Genomic DNA, 22,360 nt, shown 5'->3' with positions numbered 1-22,360 from the left:
TTCAGCATAAAATCTCTGTTGCTGCAACGGTCTGCCTGCGAGTGACTTTCCGCGCTTAACAAGCACAATACCTCATTTCAGTTCAACCTTTTTTTAGTACTTTACTCCTTGAAAAATCTTGGAGTATTACTACAAAACGGCACTGGATTGTGTTTAGCACCCATATCCTCTCATGGTACTTTTGCCTTAATAATGATAACTGTTCGTACAACCGTTTGTAGCACTTCACGAAGTGTGAACCAAGTTCCTTAGCGTCCAGAGCTTGCCGATGTATCACGTAGTGAGGCAATGCCGCATCAGGAACTGTGACATTCACCTGCACCCCACCATGGATTCCAGACACCGAGAGAGCTCCATCTGTGAGTAACCCAAATACCTATTCCATGATATCCCGTTTTGATCGTGTGGAAAGGGCTCGTAGAAAAGCAATTCATCTCAAATGTTAGACTCATCGATGTAACGAACATAAGCAGTCAAATGTGCAACTTTATGAATATCAGTCGCTTCGTCCACTTGCAGCAGAAAACAGTTGTAATGTACTTTATCGATTAGCTGCCCACTTAAATCCCCAGAAATGTCTAAAATTCTTCTACGCACTGTGTGATTAGCGATATGAATATTTTTCAACTGTTGAGCAAATGAGTCACCAAACATTGTTGATAGTATATCAATAATTTCTTATGAAGCAAGAGTTTCTGCGACCGCGTGATGTTTCTTGCACTTAGTAACCCCATGCGAAATATGGTACGAGGGTAAAAGGGCCTTATAAATCACATCCATCGTTTTAACGAAATTCTTCAGGGTAGTCCGAGCGAGGTGGCGCAGTGGTTCGACACTGGACTCGCATTAGGGAGGACGACGGTTCAATCCCGCGTCCGGCCATCCTGATTTAGGTTTTCCATGATTTCCCTAAATCGCTCCAGGCAAATGCGGGGATGGATCCTTTCAAAGGGCACGGCCGACTTCCTTCCCCGTCCTTCCCTAATCCGAAGAGACCGATGACCTCGCTGTCTGGTCTCCTTCGCCGAAACAACCAACCAACCATCTTCTGGGTAGACAATAAAACATTTAACGTGCTGACAAAAAATTCTTGTGGTATTCCTATTAATTCAGGATGTTTGTTTTGAAATGGTTCAAATGGCTCTGAGCACTATGGGACTTAACAGCTATGGTCATCAGTCCCCTAGAACTTAGAACTACTTAAACCTAACTAACCTAAGGACAGCACACAACACCCAGCCATCACGAGGCAGAGAAAATCCCTGACCCCGCCGGGAATCGAACCCGGGAACCCGGGCGTGGGAAGCGAGAACGCTACCGCACGACCACGAGATGCGGGCGTTTGTTTTGAACATGTTTCCTTAACTTGTTAGGCTTCATCCTATCAGCAGCTAAAATGGTCAAACAAATTACACACTGAGGACGTTCGTCACCACTTTAGTTTTCGTAAATAAATTGTTCTCATCCCATCTCCTCATTTTCGCCTTTACGATATCTCCCTCCCCACCGCCAGTTGATGGACTACTAGTATCTTTGTTATTAACCAGGTACCGCTCCATTCTGCAGTCAAGTCCTCCTCGCGAAATCCGAAAGACTGTAAAGAGATGTTGAGAGATACGAGCCAAAGCTTGCAATTCTAGCTATAATTAGGTGTACAGTCACAGTACAGCCAACAACTGGCAATTCCACCGACAGCCGACGCCGCCGATCATTCGACCAATGGCAAAAATATGACAGCTGCTTCATTGTCGTCAACTACGTCCGACGAAATTCAATCCAGATCGTCGGTATCATCTTGTTTCTAAGGAGCAGACTATCGTAATTGTTAGTTACTGACATTAAGAAAGAATACAGCGAATCTCTTCCACCATATTCGTGCTTCCCCTGGAGATAGAACCTCACAGTTCGAGAACCACTAATGCAGAATATGCCTTCTCGCTGTAAAACCGAAAAGTAGTTTCATCTGGGCCTCGCGGCTTATTTATTTTCAACTTTTTCGGTTGCATCTCTAAGCTGGGGATGCCTGTTCCTATGTCCTCCATAGTAGAGTCCGTGAGATGGTTAAACAACAGTATGTTTACACGATCTTCCTGTGGGAATGATTTCTTAAACGCGAAATTTAAAACTCCAGCTATCCTTTTGCTACACAAGTCTGGTTAATGAATGACTGGTGGAAGCCTTTGACCTGGTCAGTGATTTTAAGCAGAACCAGAATTTTCTCGGGCTCTCGGCAAGTTCTTTGGCTGTGGTATGAGGATGGTAGGTGTATGCATCGCGTGTCGATGGTCCTACAGATGCATAATCTGTAATAACTTCTGTCTGTTGTCATTTGCACGTTCTCTGACAGGGATTTTGTATTCGTTATTCCTGCATGCGAGTTCAGTGTCTCACCACTGGACCCCTGCACTCCGTTCTATTTCCAGGATCATTTGTGCAAAAGCTAATGTAGGCACGTTATTCATCTACGACCAATGTGCTACACGTTATTCATAAAAATCGTTATAATAACAGTCGCAGCCAGAAGGAACTAGAATAAGAATTAAATTTATTCAGTTTGTTTTTGTCTGCTGATTTAGATGTTTGTTCTAGAATGACAAAATTATTGTTGCAGCTTGTTCCACTCTTCTCTTTCAACTAACTATAACCTCAGTGAACAACAGTGAAGGTCTGTTATCTTCTGGTGCTCTAGGTAATTACTTACACGTTCCTAGTGAACTACACTTAAATGTTACAAAGAAGTTTCATTTTGGATATTATGTTCTGCTAAATTGTAGTTATAATACGTAATCTGAATGAGGTGATTTTCAATGGAAAGAAATCGACACCAATAACGAGTTGTGCGACGTAAACGAAGGTTGGTAGGCCTGTTTCTGCATCTGAAAGATGATGTGTATTCAAATTTCCGCCAGTGGCATAAGTTGGCACTAGTAGCGCTTCCATGGGGATCCAAAACTGGTTTGCTTTGAATACTCGTTGTAACGGTCGTGGGCGTTAGTTGTGTTTGACGTAGGACGTGTTGAGATGATGTTAGTCAAGAATGTCTATAAGGCGACACCCCACTGAGTCTGAACGAGGTCACGTAAAGGGTTATGAGAAGCTGGCTGCTCTTTCCGCGGTACTAGAAAAACTTGGCAGGAGTATAACCACTTTACACGATCGTTGGCAACGTTGGTCACGGGTTCCAGACGGCTATGTGGCACTACCAAAGGGTAAGACCATCGTGTTTGGTGTATGGCTCTGGCTCATCGCGTCGCAATCAGAGCAATCGGAGTAGCAGTTGGCACCACGGAGAAACAACTAACTGTTACAAATCGGTTTCTTCAAGGACAACTTGTAGCGTGAATTCTACTAACCATAAATTACCGCCATTTCGAACTTCAGTGGTGTCAAGGTAGATCTCCTTGGGGGGGGGGGGCGGCAGTGTGCAGGCCGTATTTTCTGATGAAAGCTGGTTTCGCCTCGATGCCAGTGATGGCCATGTGTTGGTTACAAGGAGGACAGTTGAGGGCCTGCAATGAAACTGTCTACGTACTACAAACACTAGACCTACACCGGCACTTACGGTTTGCGGTGCGTTTTTCTATGACAGCAGGAGCACTCTCCTGGTAGCACCATGACTGATATTGAGTATGTAGTGATTCTGCCATTCATGAACAGGAATACACGGTGTGTAGGATAATGTTCGCCCATATACCGCTCTTGTAACCCACATGCACTACAGAGCGTCGTCTTTTGCTTTGGCCCGTTCGATCGCTATACCTGTCTCGAATGTAGCATGCATGGGATATCATTGGTCGACAGATCCAGTGTCATCGACGAACAGCATTAACTGTCCCTTTAATGCGCGACGAAGTGTAAGAGACACGGAGCTCCATCCGAAAAACTGACGTCTAGCACTCGTAAAACACACTGTATGCACGTTTGCATGCTTGCATTCATCGTTCTGGCGGCTATAACTGTTATTGACGTACCAGAATTCCACATTTGCAATATCTTATCTCGCTTTTACATTAACCTGTAGTCTTGCAATGTTAATTACTTAAATATGTTACCTAGGCAAAATTATTCCCGAAATGTCATTACTCTACAACAATCAATTTTTCTATTGTTGTCTTATTTTAAGACAAAAAGTTTTATAAGTTTCCAAGAGCTGTTCACCAAGATTGTAACAGACATATAATAATTTAATGCAGTACCTACAAAACTTTGAATAGTAGTTAATGCACATCACAGCATTTTACTCGAAAAAAGTAATGTGAAGATGTTTAACCCGTTTTACACATGTTTATCTGTTTATGGTGAAACGGTGAAAAATGAATGTAGCAGTAGAACGACATTGTATGTTTTGGTGGCAATAAATATCAGGAGATGAAGCAGTTTTAATGATCTCAGCATCAGCACTATTTTAATGCCAAGTTCATTCCAGGAACCTTAAGATGCTGAGGCGATTGTGTCTATAATATTCCACCGTCAGGAACATGACATCTGGCTAAGTGTCATGGTCAGTGAGGGGAGGGGGGGAGGGGGCTGGATGGTGAGAAGGGGGGGAGAACAAGCGCTGAGTCACAGCCGCATCAGCACTGCCCAAATCCATTTCAGGAGCAATGAATTCAGCACTTTCACATCTGGCTGCATCCCAAGGACAGGGTGGGGAGTAAGAGGGGAGTGGGGGGACCCTGAAAGCCCACCTTTGCCTGGAGCTGGCGAAACATTTGTCAGCTATGTTAGCATTATTGACATCCCAAAATTTCGTTTATAGACTGGCTCTCAAGTTACTTCGGTAATATATTTTCTTTGTTGTTATTTCCTCCTCCACACTGCATTTGGGCGGGGGGGGGGGGGGGGGTTGTCGTTCAGTGGTATAACATTCACTCACTGACTGGAAGAGGTAGTTCGTTGAAGTTGTGTCACATTGCTACATTGCTTTTGGAGCTATAAATCTTTCACCATCGAATACTGTTATGAATAGATAGCATATTTCTCTATAAATAATTTAAACACCAACATTTGTTAATAAAATATACATAATGAATTACAAATTCATAGTTATTGAAAACGAATTTGACTGTAAAAACTGCCTCACAGACATTGAAAATGTGAAACAACTGCAAGTCATGTTTCACATCCCACATGCCCCTGTCGCCAGCAGATAGCTGCACTGTAGGAAATGAGCGCTTACTGCCACCACCAGATGAGTGCACTGTAAAATTCATCAGTGTACCACCACTTTTTATTGCCACATACACTTTGGAGCGAGGTTAAAAAACGTAACACAGTGGTAAATTAATTTTTTTCCTCATATAGGGTGTAACATAACTCTAAAATGTCTGCAAAATACGTCGGCATCACGAAAAGTGGGATGTTTACGTCAATAATTGAGGTTACTAAGTGACAAAAACGCTGTATTACTTAAATCAGTTATATACACTTAATCTCCAAATCAGTGCTCAAATTTCGAAAGTGTGTATCCCAAAGCTAAATTTCAATGGCTAACATTACTTGACATTTGTGAACATAGGCTTAGTATTTCGACGTTGTAAACAAAACTAGTCAGCTTTACGACTGTAAGAAAGTATGTGTTGGGTAAAATACTGCACTAATCAGGCCAATAGACAGATGAATATAAGTAATTAGGCTTACAGTTGATGTGAGACACAGCACAACCTCAAAGTACATATTCCCATATTTAAATTGTTCTCGCCATTTTAGGAGGGACAAAGGTATTGTACCATTTTATTCACTAGAAAAAATGTAAACAATACTACTGAATACCCGCTACTGATATTATTACAAATGACACATTTCTACTAAGGGCTAAGTAAATAACAACTCTAAGCAGGCAAAAGTATCCCTAAAAGCCTTATATTTTTCCTATATTCTTGCTCACAATATTCTAAGAATACATCAGCTGTAGGAAAAGTGTGATGTTCACGTTGTAGTTGTATCTAAATACGTAAAATGTGTATTCAATCTGAGCAGTTGCATTTCGGGAAACCATGGGTCTTGAAAATAAGAACTTGTCCCCAATTACACTACCACATATACAATACAAAACCCGTTTCAGTTGCTAGTAGGTTTCTTAATTCATGCTGCGACCTGTTTCGAAGCTTAAGGCTTCGTCGTCAGTGTCACAAAATTACGTATGATAGGAACATAAATCTGTGGCAATTAGGCCAGTCAGTCACGGAGGATCACACCCAAAACAAACAAACCAATGGGAGTGTAGGATAAGCAACCACATCACCCTTCTGGAAGGCACGACGTGGAAGTGTCTAGTGATTTGCGTGTCATGCTGTCCAGTAACAGGCTGCAGATGCTCCTCCTACGCCCCCTTGTGATTATTTTATTTGGCTGTGATGTCCCATGACAAAGTGGCCTGAGTACCACACATTTAATTATTTGGTGGCACCGGATGATACAGGTTTAAGTATTAAAACCGTTCACGGAATTAATTAAGAAAATTACTAGCAAGTGAAGTTGGTCTTTACTATACAAATATGTTCACTTGACCAATTCTTTTATAAACCACAATAAACACTCACAAAACACAATTTTATTGTTAAGAAAGAATGTAATGAGGTGTTTTTATTACCAGAAAGACACATAAAAAGCAGAGGGATTCGGACTCCTAGTAAACACACGCCCAAGGACACTAACAGTGAGAGATGTGACATTTCCGAAAACAATGTCAGAGTCGCTATCTCGGAAAATAAATAAAACAACCTATCATATATAGTGAGAAATCTCACACTCTCCAAGGACATATTAAATGTTGCGGCATCTAAAGTGTCTGTATAACTCATTAAGCAAAAAGGCAACGGAATGCGATTCTGTGCGCCTTGGCAGTTCAGTGAGCTGTAAAATTAGTATGCTTAACGCTTAACGCGTGATATTGTACGACCATACTCCACTGCTAAAAATTCAAAACAAATAACACTCTAAGTGTTACAGTGAATTCATGTTTTATAACGTACAGATATGTAGACGTAGACACGGTAAATGTCATTTCTAAAATTTAGTGGGCCACACAGGAAATGTTGAAAATTCCACCTAGTCGTAACTCGACCTCATTCGAAATACATGCTTAGTAAGTTGAAAGGAAGGTCAGCGTTGGCCGTGTTATTGACGGTTTATTGATAGCATATCGATTTTCAATCACATAGTGATTATCTTCAGTGCTGGACATTCAAAATTTCACATAGCGATCAGTGAATAAAAAACAAAAACCACAAATACACTGAGTATAAACCAATTGTTGGAAAGAAAATACCTGTGGTGTACAAATTAAACTCATAGGCCCTGGTATCAAGTTATTGTCAGTAACGAAAACTGAGAAATGATCAAAATACCTGAAGCCGCTGTTTACATTAAACTATACAGCAGACCTCGGTGTGACAGGGTCTTGGAACGATCTCTATGTGGCGTGTGTCACGTGAAGACTTAACAACACTTTATTTGGGAAGAGATTACCACAAAATACCAAAGTGCACTTGCAAATGATTAGTTGAATATTTCAATTTTACAACTGTACATTACAAAACGCATAGCGAAAAAGAAAGGGAGAAATGCACATCTTGCCGACATAACCTGGCGTGTTATTTTCAAACAACTTAAAAAAACATGCAGGAATAAAAATCAACAGGTATAGTTATATGGTGTCAGATTACAGGACGAGTAAAGAAGAAAAATATACAAATAACATGACATCAAATGTAACAGAATTTGCTATAACAGGAAATAGGGCATTTTCAAAATCAGCTTTTTTGTTATAAGGGGTCCCACTGCTGCTATAAGACATGTAATAAAATTATCCCCGTCATATGAGTATCCAAAACCGTTTGTTTGACAGTTTTCATTTCTGTTGTATCAACTGTAAATGTAAGATGGGTTCTGAACCAGTGCTTGTGCAAAAGGGTGTAACCAGAGTGCCATGTATTTTTTTGGGACAAAGCTTTTATACTTTGAAGAAAACACTGTTTCCTTGTATACAAGTTCTGTTTGTATCATGTGAGAAATTTTTCTATAAATAATACGTGTGATCGTGGCGGTATCTACTAAGCTAGCTTATTTCGTCTGCTTGTCTCTATCCAACATATAACTAGTTCTTTGCCATTTGTAACAGTAGTTTTCATTCACGAGTGCGCCAAACGATCTCTGCATCCACAATGTGCTTTTAAAACATTCTGTTTTCATAATTACGATGATTTTTTAATTTATATAAAGTGTTCACATGTCCCAAAGGAACGAATAAGATGTGTGTATCATCACGTCATTAAATACGATAAAAATTGTTAGTCTGCACCCTAAAATAAATTTTTTATAACATGTAATGTGTTTCATGGCATTTTGACCTGCTATATTGTGACATACATTGTATAATTATCGCTATTTATGTATTTGACTTCTTGGTTTCAATCTAATATTTTAAATAAATTAAGAACTTTATATCTCTGACTCCTTACGCCAGATGGCGGTTACTCTGTTATAAGAAATTCTGTTATATTTGATGCCATGTTATTTGTATATTTTTCTTCTTTACTCGTCCAGTAATCTGACACCACATAATTTTACCTGTTGATTGTTATTCTTACATGTTTTTTAAGTTGTTTGAAAATAACACGCCAGCGTATGTTGGCTAGATGTACATTTCCCACTTTCATTTTTGCTATGCGTTTTTTTAAGTATAATTTTAAAATTGAAATATTGAATTAATGACTTTGAAGTACACTTTGGTATTTTGTGGTAATCTCTTGCCAAATAAAGTACTGTTAAGTCTTCACGTGACACACACCAGATGAGGGGCGTTCCAAGACCCTGTCACACCAAGGTCTGCTGTATAGGTGAATGTAAACAGCGGATTCAGTTATTGTGATAGTTTCTCAGTTTTGGTTACTGATAATAACTTGATACCAAGGCCTACGAGTTTCATTTGTGCACCAAAGTATGTTCTTTCAAACAGTTGGTTTATACTCAGTGTATTTGGGTTTTTGTTTTTTATGCACTGATCACTATGTGAAATTTTTAACTTCCAGCAGTGAAGATGATCACTATGTCATTGATAAAGGATTGCGCTATCAATAAACCATTAATATTACGGCCAACGCTGAGCTACCTTTTAATTGAACATATATGGTCGCTGTGCACACAGCACTCCATGAAGTCGCCAATCAATAACATGCTTAGTATCAAGCCCTCCACCATAGCGTTCTTGTTCGGATTTCCAGTAAGCAAATCTTAAACAAAATGGTGGCAAATATTACTGTGTATGGTACCTCAACATTGCAATGTGGCAGCATGACAGTACCGATTTTCCGAGACGAACGTATCGACGTCATCATCAACGGAAAACAGGGATGAAATAATGCGTTTACAGCATCAGTTAGCGTTGAGGAATTACAAGTAATTGCTGAAGTACGTAATTATATTCCATAACACGGTAGCTCCTGTGCTTGTGGTCTGACGCACATAAACATTATATAAGTTCTGCTCTACAGCTGGAGGTCACCCACATTAAAAAAATCCACCCTAACTGTCTTATCGTATAGTAAACCTCTAATTGTCGCTTTGTGTGTGAGATGTCACCTCCAAGGGAACATAAAGCTCCACCTAGAAAGAACTGTATATAACTACCGAAGTACGCTGGTTCAACACCCATAATAAATTTGAATCCCGCAAGTGCTGTGTGTAAATTAATGATCGCATGGCATATTCCACATAAATGGTTGTGATTAATAACGTAACAGGATAATTTAACAGTATATTCCGATGTATGTGTAGACAGAATCCAAATCGTAATGGATGGACTACAGCTTTCACAGTATTGTGGGTGAAGAAATTTTCTCCCCCTTTTAATACAGCACTTCTATCAGGGTCATAGTACCTTGCGACGCTGTGAGCAGATAGAATACATTTAATGGCGACCTACACAGCAGTAGGGAGGCAGCTGAAACGTCGTTAAACAACAGACACTTACTTTGTTGTAAGTTATTTATTAAGTGAAACCACATGAAAGCAACTGGCACAGAGTAGATTGGAGCACCTTGTAAATACTCTGAGATGGAGTTTTAATACACTTAAGAAGTCTTGCAGTAAGTCAAAACACACGGTCCATCCTGTTCCCAGCTGTAAAATTCTGCTGTACCCTTTATTTGCATTCTGAATGCAGCGGTATTCTATCCCAACGCACAGAAGCTGCAAATATTATTCTGGCAATAACAACATAACAACCGCTTGCTGAGCTTGAGACTGATGGTTTACACGCTTGCAACGGTAATTCAGAAACGCTAAACAGCAGCTTGCTGTCATATTCCAGTGCTGAGCCTCTCTGCATACTTAAAAAATATCAATCAATGAATGGTGTAGTATGTGGCGTGTGAGATATGTATTCAAAAGAACTGAAAAACCGAAGTGTACGACTTCGAAGTCATATAGGGATTCTCATCTCCAACTTCATTAATTCATGCATGGACATAACGCATTTGATTTTTATTTTTTTTGTTGGTCTGGTTTTAATTATGTCCAGCTTAACTTCTAACTTATGATTTAAATCTACATTAGTCTCTTCTAATTCTTTCTCCAGCCAAGTACGAAGAAGGTATAATATCGCGTTCCAAAACATCTAAGATTATTTGCTTTGATACAGAACACCATGTAATAAGTATGTCATATTTGTTGGAGTCAGTGTTAAGAATCTCCACATAGTTTACAGGTATCTAATTACATCTGTAACAGACAGAAAGTAATTTATACGCTTTCCTCTTTCTTTAGTGACACGATTGGTTATCTGTACAACAATCAGTTTAAGCTCCTTCATTCATCTAGTGTTGAAGCTGCACAAAGCTGTTAATGCCAGACAGCAGCTGTTGTGCAAGTTATTGATTAACTGGCACCACATGGACATTATTGGCACTGAGTACAGTGGTTCACATAGTAAACACTGTTTGTTAGAGTTTAAAACGCTTAGAGGGTCTCGCACAGCGTCAAATACACGATCCACTCTGCAGTTGTATGTTGTAGCCTCCAACCTGGTAATAACATCCTCTTTAGCCAAGGAGGATGCAAGAGTTTTCCGTAGTTGCATGTCTGAACACGCTATAAAATTTATAACGTGGACACCGAAAATTTTGTTCACGCATGGGCTTGTGATTTTTCCTATAAATTTCTTACTTATTTTTACTCTACAATTCGAGGTCACCCACATTAAACAGTCAATACCAACAGTTATACCATTTCTCCACAATCACCTTACTGTTTCCCTGGGAGCCTCCTTTCATGCAGCTCAAGTGGTTTGACATTAAGTAGTTGCACAACTCCACTTTACTAAATATTCCGGAAAAATCTTCTGTTACGTCCAATTCCAAACTGTGATAGTCGTCTCCTCAAAGCTGCTGCTATATTTCAGGCAGCTCTTTAATTACAACGTACATTTTGAAGTTAGCTGATTGCACATTGAATATCAACAGAATGCTTATATTTCCTCGAAATGGTTACCAGAGTTTTCTTGCCGTTTTTCTCTAGCATTTTTCTAGTGGATCACGAACTTGGAGTGATTACTTCTTAGATAATAGTTAAACGATTCCCACATTTCCATTAGCATTACAGACCGTCACTTTCCTAACTGCTCCTGACAGTCCATTTGATCACAAGTTTTATCAGCCATAATTATATCACAAATTTAAATTCTTATTGCTAAGAAGTATATCAATTTAGATTTAATTTATGCCATCAGTATCAGTAAGAAGATTGTCCAGGACCTCCAGTAATAGCCACAAACCAAAATGCTCGGCAGTTGGTTTCATCCTCCTTCCTAATAGCTTAGGGATGTTAAGCTGTTTGGAGGAAGACGTGTTGATATTTTCCACTACCACCGCAGAGTGCTTGACTGCGCATATAAGTATCCTTGTATACTCTAAAGCACCGATATGTTGGTATTTCTGCCCGTGTGATCTGCTCTTCCCTTCAAAATTTGTTTCTAGTAGCAGTCTGACTGTAAACTCATAGCTCAACTGCACCATTGTCTGTGCGCATCTGTTCTTCTTCTTGTGTGTTCCATCAGGCGTCGGTGATCAGGTGTCGGGCATCAGGCGTCAGCCGTCACACGTTGGACGTCAGGCATCAGGCGCTAGGCATCAGATAATCAGCACATTCCCTCAGTACTATGTTCGAATCAAGAGGTCCAGACATTATGTATCGGTGCAAGCAGAAGGGTTGTGCTGATTGCCTGACGCCTACTGGCTAATGCTTGTGGCTGATGCCTACTGGCTGATGCCTGATGCCTAGTGTCTGAGGCCGGACGCCTTACGCGTCATATCTGACACCGAAAAACTGACGCCTAACACCTTACGCCGGAAGCTTGACGCCCAGTGCCCGTCGCTTGATGGCCCTGTGAGAAAACATCACATGCGCATGCACAATAGTGAAACTGAGCTAGGAGTTTGCAACTAGATTTCAAATTCAAATAAAGTTAGGAGGAATTAGCAGAAGATCACGTGATCATAAATACCGTCCTCTTGTATATTTAGAGTATAAAAGAAAGGGATCACCAATTTAGTATATGAGGACAGCTTGGAGGGTAAGAATCATAGAGTAAGATCAAGAGATGATACATTAAACAGATTCCGAAAGATGTAGGTTGCAGTAGGTACTTGAAGATGAAGAGGGTTGCACAGGATAGAGTAGTATGGAGGGATGCATCAAACCAGTCTCTGGACTGAAGACCACAACAACAACAAACGGAGGATTGGCAGTCGAATGCGAGAGGTCTTTTGTCGTAGTGCAATGTGTCAACATATCTTCCTTCAATATGCTTAACATCTCACAGCTGTTATGAAGACGATACCAGCTGACAAACGCTTTGGTTTCTGGTTATTACTGGAGAACTTGAACAACCTTGTTACTAATACTGATAGTATAAATAACACCGACAATGGCATGCACCTCAGCAGCAAGAATTCAAGTGTTTCTATGTTCACTGCAGGACCGTTTTGCGATAACATTATTGTTGTTAAAATGCGTGATCAAATAGACTGCCAGTACCTATTACGGAAGGGTTGATCTGCATTGTTATCTAGGAAGTAAATTCCCCAAGTTCGTCACTGTCAAACATGGTGTCAAGATGAAGTCACCTTTTTTTCTTTATTGGAAAGTCTGACAGGAAGAAGAATTTTGTCAAAAGTTGGTAAGGAAGCACTGGAACCGATTTGGAAGAAATATCAAAAATTATGTGGCGAAACCATATAAAGTGGAACTAGACGAATTAAAATTAGATCTTCTAAGGGAAGAGCTGCCTGGTATATTACAGCAGCTTTGTGTGGACGACTATTATATTTTGGATTAGGACATAACAGAAGATTCTTCCGCAATTTTTTGATGAAATGGAGATGTTCTGCTATTTAATATCATATCTTGACTTCTGCATGGAGAGAGAACAGACAAGGAAACAATGTAATTGGAGACAATGTAAGACAATTGGTATTGACTGTTCAATGGGTGACCTCCAATTGTGGCGTAAAGACACATAAAAAATTTATATCTAAAATCACTAGTCCAGGCGTGAAAATAGTTATCAATAACCACATTAGAGATTCTATAACGTGTTCAGACATGCGACTATGAGAAACTTTCAGTTCCTTCTTGGCTAAGGATCATGGTACAATTTGTCTGCATGCTACAATAAACTAGAGAATATATCTTGGGTTTTCCTCTGTGCAAGACTCTTTAAGCATTTTAAACTCTAACAAACAGTATTTAAAATGTGCTCCACTGAACTACGTGCAAATCTGTCCATATGGTGTCAGTCAACGAATAACTTAACCAACAACTGCTTTGTGCCATGTAACAACGTTCTGCAGTTTGTCTGCTGGGATAGTAAAAAAAAAAATCTTAAATTGGCGGCGGCACAGATACCTCTTGCTGACAAGAAAGAGAAAGGCTCATAAATTATATTCTACTTTCATACAGCTTTAATTATCTACCTGTAATATACTTGGAGATTCTTAATACTGACTCCAACGATGTCGAAATAAACATTACACAAAGTACTATATTAAAGCAGAGGAAACGTACTTGTTCTTCGGAATACCATCATACAGCTATTCCCAAATTAGGACTGGTACGTACAAAACAAAGTCCTAGTAAGTCCCAATAAGAAGAGAGTATATGTATCGCACAGACGTGAACCATTCCCCATGCAGAAATTACGCCTTTATGCGCAGTTACTTCGGTGTGTGAACAAAAAAGGAAACCGGAAGTGAAGGACATTAGAGCAAAAAAAAAAAAAAACTAAAAATGGAGTAGGTATACAGCGAAGACAACTGTCATAAAAGAAGAATATGAACAGAAATTGGAAAAAGGAAAAGTTATTGCAGTAATGCATCAAGTTCACAAAGGATGATGACACTGAAACGAAATGTGGTGGAGTGGAGTATTTGCAGAGCTTAAAGTGATCGGAATAACGACGTTTAATGGAACTCGTTTGGAAAGACTGTAAACATGAAATTCTCTACGGTGGCGTACAGCTAGGAAGATTCCGAGTGTTACAAGAACAGTGTTATGAAAGACATATGAGATGAAATTAAAATGTCCAGATGCTTTCGCGTAGAATAATTGCTGGAGGTAACAGGGATAACATTCGTAGCTGTAAAAAAGATAGTTGACTGGAAATAATTAGATACTTAAGGAACTTCAATAACGTACCTTCTTCGTAGCCTTCAAATTATTGAATGGATAAAGAAATATTAGAAGAGTTCTATATAAGTTTAAATTAGAATCTAAAAACTAACCTTTATGTTATAAGAACGTTACCAAATAAAAATAAAGAAAGGGTTGTTTTCTGTCTGTAGATGTACATGCAATGATTAATAGACATCTGAATAGTTGTGTGACATTGAAGAAATAACAAAACATAGAAAGCTGAAATTTGGTAGTTGAAAACATAGCGAGTCCCTATATGGCTTCAAAGTACTACAAACCGGAATTTTTTTTTTTATTTTGTATACGTCACACGCAGACCGGGTTTAGGGGCTTACTACTGTAGCATGCAAACAGCAGAGCACCTGTCGAAGACTGATATTCTTTTTTTATAGTAAAAGGGCTCACAACTGGAATTCGACAGCACGCTGACATCAAGCATATAGGAATTGAAAGCTCATACTGCATCAGTTTTAAACTCGGCAAACAATTGTTATGTTATTACCGCCAGAACTTCAGTTGTAGCTCGTATGTGTTGAGAAAGAATATCACTACATTTGGAATCCATACAAAGGGTACAGTAGAATCTCATAACTGGGAACGGGATGGATTGTGTGCTTTGATTCTGAGCTAGACTTCTCAAGTGGTTATACACTAGTTAACAGTATTTATAAGGTGATCACTTCTGCTGTGAGCTAATTGCTCCCATGTGGAGACAGTTAACAAGAAACGTCCAGAACATTAACTGTGTGGTGTTTACCAATGCTGCTGCTGCTTGTCTTCTGGCATGCAGATAGACCATTAACTGTGTTCTATCTGCCTACAACTATAATAAGCTACTCTGACTCCGACAGAAGTGCCACATTAAAACATGAGACAGAGCATTGTTCTCCACAATACCAATTAGCGGCATGGTTCATGTGTTGTCATTTGACACTCTGTCATTGACATATATTGGAATATATGTTAAATGATTCTGTTACGTTATTATTCACTACAATTTCTGTGGAATATGCTATGACATTCATACACAGCACATGTGGGATTCACATCTAATCTGGGTCAGGAAACTATAAATCAACCTATAAACCAGCCTGCTTCGATAGCTCTATAACACTTTTCCTAGGTGGCACGTAATGTTCCTTTGGAGGCGACATCTCCCATATACAGCGGCAACTAGGGCTATACTGTACAATGTCACAGTATGGGTTGACTGTTAAACGTGGATGACCTTCAATTGCAGAGTAAAACTGGTAAAGTATGTACGTCAAATCACAAGCCCAAGAGCGAGCAATGTTGTTGGTAACCACCCTGTAGCTTGTACACCTACCAGAAAAAGTTAAGGACATAATTGGTTCTAGTATCTTGATATGGGATAGATGACTTACACAGAATTTTTTGATGATACAGAATATTACGGAAACGAAAACTGCACTGTATGTTCTCTTTGAACCGATTATCAAATGAGAAAAGAACATTGTTGGAAAAAAAAGCAAAGTTGCAATATCCCACAACATCGAAAAGCGTAGAATGGTGTGTTCAATACTGTGTAGTTCCACCACGAACCCTCAGGCACTTTTGGATGCGACAGGGCATGCTCAGAACTAACTCAATCCACGTCTCTTCAGACATTTTGTCCCACTCCTCAATGACAACATTCCTGAGAGTGAAAATCATTAATGGACGATACTGACGATTAGAGCTGGTTCTTTTGAGTGAGATCTATGCATGCTCTACGCAATTCATATCTGGTGAGCATAATAGACAATCCATTCTCTGGATCCCACATCCTGTCAAATGCCAACACACATTGCGAACACGATGAGGTCGGGTGTTATCATCCTGTAAATTGAAACCTTGCCCAACTGTCTCTGCAGAACCACTGTGTGTGGGTAGGAGAATTTTGTTTCCATACAATGCAACAGTCATGTTGCCTTCAATTGGAATAAGGGTGTGTGACGGCCATACATGGTACCTGCCCGGAATACTATTGAGCCACCGGATTGTTAGCGGCCTTCCACAGTCACTGAGGGATAACTGCGCTGCTCTATTCGCCTCCACATGGGAATAGAGTTGTCGTCACGGCGCAAGCCTTTTTGCAGTTCGCCTGGAATGTCCGTTTTGGTCCACTGGCTTCGTATCCATTGTCCACATGCTCTAGACCACCTTGCACGAGCGCCCCTGTGATGCGGACCAAGTGGTGCAGACTTGGGGGGCCTTCAGCTGTAAACCCATCACGAAGGCTGTTGCGTACAGTTGGGTACTTACGGTAACCCCTGTGGCGTCTTGAAACTCGTGGCGCAGAGTAGTCACTGTCTATGTTTGGTGTCCCAGTGCAGGTATTGTTACATACCTTTCCTGAGATGCTGTATTTTTTTGTGGACGGCCTCCGCTATGTCAATCGGCTATTGAATACGTTTTCTGGAGCTTTTTCCACTGTCTCGAAACAACGCTTTGTTTAGCGTGAACAACACTCGCAATATCATCTTGCCTCATGTTTTGTCCCATCATTATGATAGTTTTCATACGGTCTTTGATGGAAAGCCTGTTCCGAGGCATTGTGCTGCACTACAAGGCACACGGACAACTGTGCATTGCCGGCCGAAGTGGCCGTGCGGTTAAAGGCGCTGCAGTCTGGAACCGCGAGACCGCTACGGTCGCAGGTTCGAATCCTGCCTCGGGCATGGATGTTTGTGATGTCCTTAGGTTAGTTAGGTTTAACTAGTTCTAAGTTCTAGGGGACTGATGACCTCAGAAGTTGAGTCCCATAGTGCTCAGAGCCATTTGAACCAGTTTGAACTGTGCATTCACAAGAACTCAGCTCTGGTGACTGCGTTTGTTGGCAAGCCGTGATTGCACGACGCCTGACGAGGCAGAGTGGAAACGACGAACGAGTTCTCATTATGTACACAACCATCTTCCTACATAAAGACGAAAGGAACGACCTTAGTGACTATTGGTGGGTAATTTGGAAATATTCGTAACTTTTCTGATTACCGTTTAAAGTATTCAGAAATGTGACTACATGAAACTTCTTACGTCTTCCTTAGCTAAAGGACATGGTATTACAAGGTTGGAGACCACTTCAGAATAAGCTGACTGTGTGACCCCTGCGTTTAGGTGTGTACTTGACGACTGGTATAATTATGTTCAGCTACTCTTTTATGGAATATAATTACCTCATTTCAGCAATAACTGATAATTCTTCGCCGCTGAGGTTACTATAAACACATTCTTTCGCCTATGTTTTCTGTGTATTACGATGGTGGTATCTCCCTCCCTGCAAACTATCATTATTAAGGTACCACACCACCCAGTATTTACAGCAAAATTTTCCTAATTTTACTTATTAAAATTCCGAACACAATTAGTGAGGTTGAGGGCTTGACATTAAGCATATATTTCAGTTGAGACAGCATCAAGGTTTGGTAGATCTCTAACCTCATTTCCGGCTATGGCCCACTAAATTTTAGAACATGACAACTTCCACATTACATGTCTATACGTTTCAGAAAATAGCATCACTTTAGTATGTGGTGAGGCAGTTGTTCAGAATTTATAGCAAAGGTGGGTAGTCAAATGAAATCTTGCATTTAGCGTACTGTATCTTTTCGTTATCTCTTTATTTACTTTCAGCGCATCGTGCTTGCGATTTTCGTATTGATTTTTCTTATATTACGAGAAACACGTATTTTAATTAGTTATACATTAGTTATACATTAGTTATACCCCCCATGAACCATGGACCTTGCCGTTGGTGCGGAGGCTTGCGTGCCTCAGCGATACAGATAGCCGTACCGTAGGTACAACCACAACGGAGGGGTATCTGTTGAGAGGCCACACAAACGTGTGGTTCCTGAAGAGGGGCAGCAGCCTTTTCAGTAGTTGCAAGGGCAACAGTCTGGATGATTGACTGATCTGGCCTTGTAACAATAACCGAAACGGCCTTGCTGTGCTGGTACTGCGAACGGCTGAAAGCAAGGGGAAACTACGGCCGTAATTTTTCCGAGGGCATGCAGCTTTACTGTATGATTAAATGATGATGGCGTCCTCTTGGGTAAAATATTCCGGAGGTAAAATAGTCCCCCATTCGGATCTCCGGGCGGGGACTACTCAAGAGGATGTCGTTATCAGGAGAAAGAAAACTGGCGTTCTACGGATCGGAGCGTGGAATGTGAGATCCCTTAATCGGGCAGGTAGGTTAGAAAATTTGAAAAGGGAAATGGATAGGTTAAAGTTAGATATTGTGGGAATTAGTGAAGTTCGGTGGCAGGAGGAACAAGACTTCTGGTCAGGTGACTACAGGGTTACTAACACAAAGTCAAATAGGGGTAATGCAGGAGTAGGTTTAATAATGAATAGGAAAATAGGAATTCGGGTAAGCTACTACAAACAGCACAGTGAACGCATTATTGTGGCCAAGATAGATACGAAGCCCACACCTACTACAGTAGTAGAAGTTTATATGCCAACTAGCTCTGCAGATGACGAAGAAATTGAAGAAATGTATGATGAAATAAAAGAAATTATGCAGATAGTGAAGGGAGACGAAAATTTAATAGTCATGGGTGACTGGAATTCGAGTGTAGGAAAAGGGAGAGAAGGAAACGTAGTAGGTAATATGGATTGAGGCTAAGAAATGAAAGAGGAAGCCGCCTGATAGAATTTTGCACAGAGCACAACTTAATCATAGCTAACACTTGGTTTAAGAATCATGATAGAAGGTTGTATACATGGAAGAACCCTGGAGATACTAAAAGGTATCAGATAGATTATTTTATGGTAAGACAGAGATTTAGAAACCAGGTTTTAAATTGTAAGACATTTCCAGGGGCAGATGTGGACTCTGACCACAATCTATTGGTTATGACCTGTGGATTAAAACTGAAGAAACTGCAAAAAGGTGGGAATTTAAGAAGATGGGACCTGGATAAACTGAAAGAACCAGAGGTTGTACAGAGATTCAGGGAAAGCATAAGGGAACAATTGAAAGGAATGGGGGAAAGAAATACAGTAGATGAAGAATGGGTAGCTCTGAGGGATGAAGTAGTGAAGGCAGCAGACAATCAAGTAGGTAAAAAGAAGAGGGTTAGTAGAAATCCTTGGGTAACAGAAGAAATATTGAATTTAATTGATGAAAGGAGAAAATATAAAAAAGCAGTAAATGAAGCAGGCAAAAAGGAATACAAACGTCTCAAAAATGAGATCGACAGGAAGTGGAAAATGGCTAAGCAGGGATGGCTAGAGGACAATTGTAAGGATGTAGAGGCTTATCTCACTAGGGGTAAGATAGATACTGCCTACAGGAAAATTAAAGAGACCTTTGGAGATAAGAGAACCACACGTATGAACATCAAGAGCTCAGATGGAAACCCAGTTCTAAGCAAAGAAGGGAAAGCAGAAAGGTGGAAGGAGTATATAGAGGGTCTATACAAGGGCGATGCACTTGAGGACAATATTATGGAAATGGAAGAGGATGTAGATGAAGATGAAATGGGAGATACGATACTGCGTGAAGAGTTTGGCAGAGCACTGATGGACCTGAGTCGAAACAAGGCCCCTGGAGTAGACAACATTCCATTGGAACTACTGACGGCCTTGGGAGAGCCAGTCCTGACAAAACTCTACCATCTGGTGAGCAAGATGTATCAAACAGGCGAAATACCCTCAGACTTCAAGAAGAATATAATAATTCCAATCCCAAAGAAAGCAGGTGTTGACAGATGTGAAAATTATCGAACAATCAGTTTAATAAGCCACAGCTGCAAAGTACTAACACGAATTCTTTACAGACGAATGGAAAAACTAGTAGAAGCTGACCTCGGGGAAGATCAGTTTGGATTCCGTAGAAATACTGGACCACGTGAGGCAATACTGACCTTACGACTTATCTTAGAAGAAAGATTAAGGAAAGGCAAACCTACGTTTCTAGCATTTGTAGACTTAGAGAAAGCTTTTGACAATGTTGACTGGAATACTCTCTTTCAAATTCTAAAGGTGGCAGGGGTAAAATACAGGGAGCGAAAGGCTATTTACAACTTGTACAGAAACCAGAAGGCAGTTATAAGAGTTGAGGGACATGAAAGGGAAGCAATGGTTGGGAAGGGAGTAAGACAGGGTTGTAGCCTCTCCCCGATGTTATTCAATCTCTATATTGAGCAAGCAGTAAAGGAAACAAAAGAAAAATTTGGAGTAGGGATTAAAATCCATGGAGAAGAAATAAAAACTTTGAGGTTCGCCGATGACATTGTAATTCTGTCAGAGACAGCAAAGGATTTGGAAGAGCAGTTGAACGGAATGGATGGTGCCTTGAAGGGAGGATATAAGATGAACATCAACAAAAGCAAAACGAGGATAATGGAATGTAGTCGAGTTAAGTCGGGTGATGCTGAGGGTATTAGATTAGGAAATGAGACACTTAAAGTAGTAAGGGAGTTTTGCTATTTGGGGAGCAAAATAACTGATGATGGACGAAGTAAGGAGGATATAAAATGTAGACTGGCAATGGCAAGGGAAGCGTTTCTGAAGAAGAGAAATTTGTTAACATCGAGTATAGATTTAAGTGTCAGGAAGTTCTTTCTGAAAGTATTTGTATGGAGTGTAGCCATGTATGGAAGTGAAACATGGACGGTAAATAGTTTGGACAAGAAGAGAATAGAAGCTTTTGAAATGTGGTGCTACAGAAGAATGCTGAAGATTAGATGGGTAGATCACATAACTAATGAGGAAGTATTCAATAGGATTGGGGAGAAGAGAAGTTTGTGACACAACTTGACCAGAAGAAGGGATCGGTTGGTAGGACATGTTCTGAGGCATCAAGGGATCACCAATTTAGTATTTGAGGGCAGCGTGGAGGGTAAAAATCATAGGGGGAGACCAAGAGATGAATACAGTAAGCAGATTCAGAAGGATGTAGGTTGCAGTAGGTACTGGGAGATGAAGAAGCTTGCACAGGATTGAGTAGCATGGAGAGCTGCATCAAACCAGTCTCAGGACTGAAGACCACAACAACAACAACATACATCAGTTTGGATGTGGCAAAATTCAATTTCTGCTTGTAGAGTGTGAGACGTCTCACAGTATATGGTAAGTCGTTTTTTTTTCATTTTCCAAGGTACTGACTTTGACACTGTCTTTGGAAATGTCACATCGGTTGCTGTTACAATCTTTGGTCGGTCGATTACTAACAGTCCATGTCACTCAGCAGTTTAAGTTATATTTTGATAATAACAAGCGCTGAGTCGTGGCGGCTCGGTTTGCTGGCCTAACTACTTCTGGCTCCAGTATCGATAGTCACTTCCCTTGTGACTAATCTTTGGTTTTCTTGGTTGAGGTGTGGAGGCTCAGCGCGGAGGCGGTGAGTGGTGAACGAACGGCACGTGACGGAAGGAGGGGGGGCTGGTGCATCAGTGCCTGGCGGCGGGGCATTCGTTGGGCCGATTTGGGTTTGACAACGAATGTAACCAGCCGGATCGCCGAGCGACGTGTCGAATGTTCGGCAGCCGCTATAGAAGGTGACGGAGGTCGTGCCCTGGAGCTCTGGTGGCGGGAGCCTCCTCCTGTTATTTGAAAAAGGAGTTAAAGGAATAATTGACGGTGGGGAGAATGCATCGTAACATACTGCCTATTGATATTCTGGCTTTGTGGTTTTATTGTTTAAAAGCAATGGTTC

Source organism: Schistocerca americana, chromosome 3, assembly GCF_021461395.2.
Source record: "Schistocerca americana isolate TAMUIC-IGC-003095 chromosome 3, iqSchAmer2.1, whole genome shotgun sequence".
Taxonomy (NCBI): domain Eukaryota; kingdom Metazoa; phylum Arthropoda; class Insecta; order Orthoptera; family Acrididae; genus Schistocerca; species Schistocerca americana.
Note: the sequence above shows the minus strand (reverse complement) of the source record.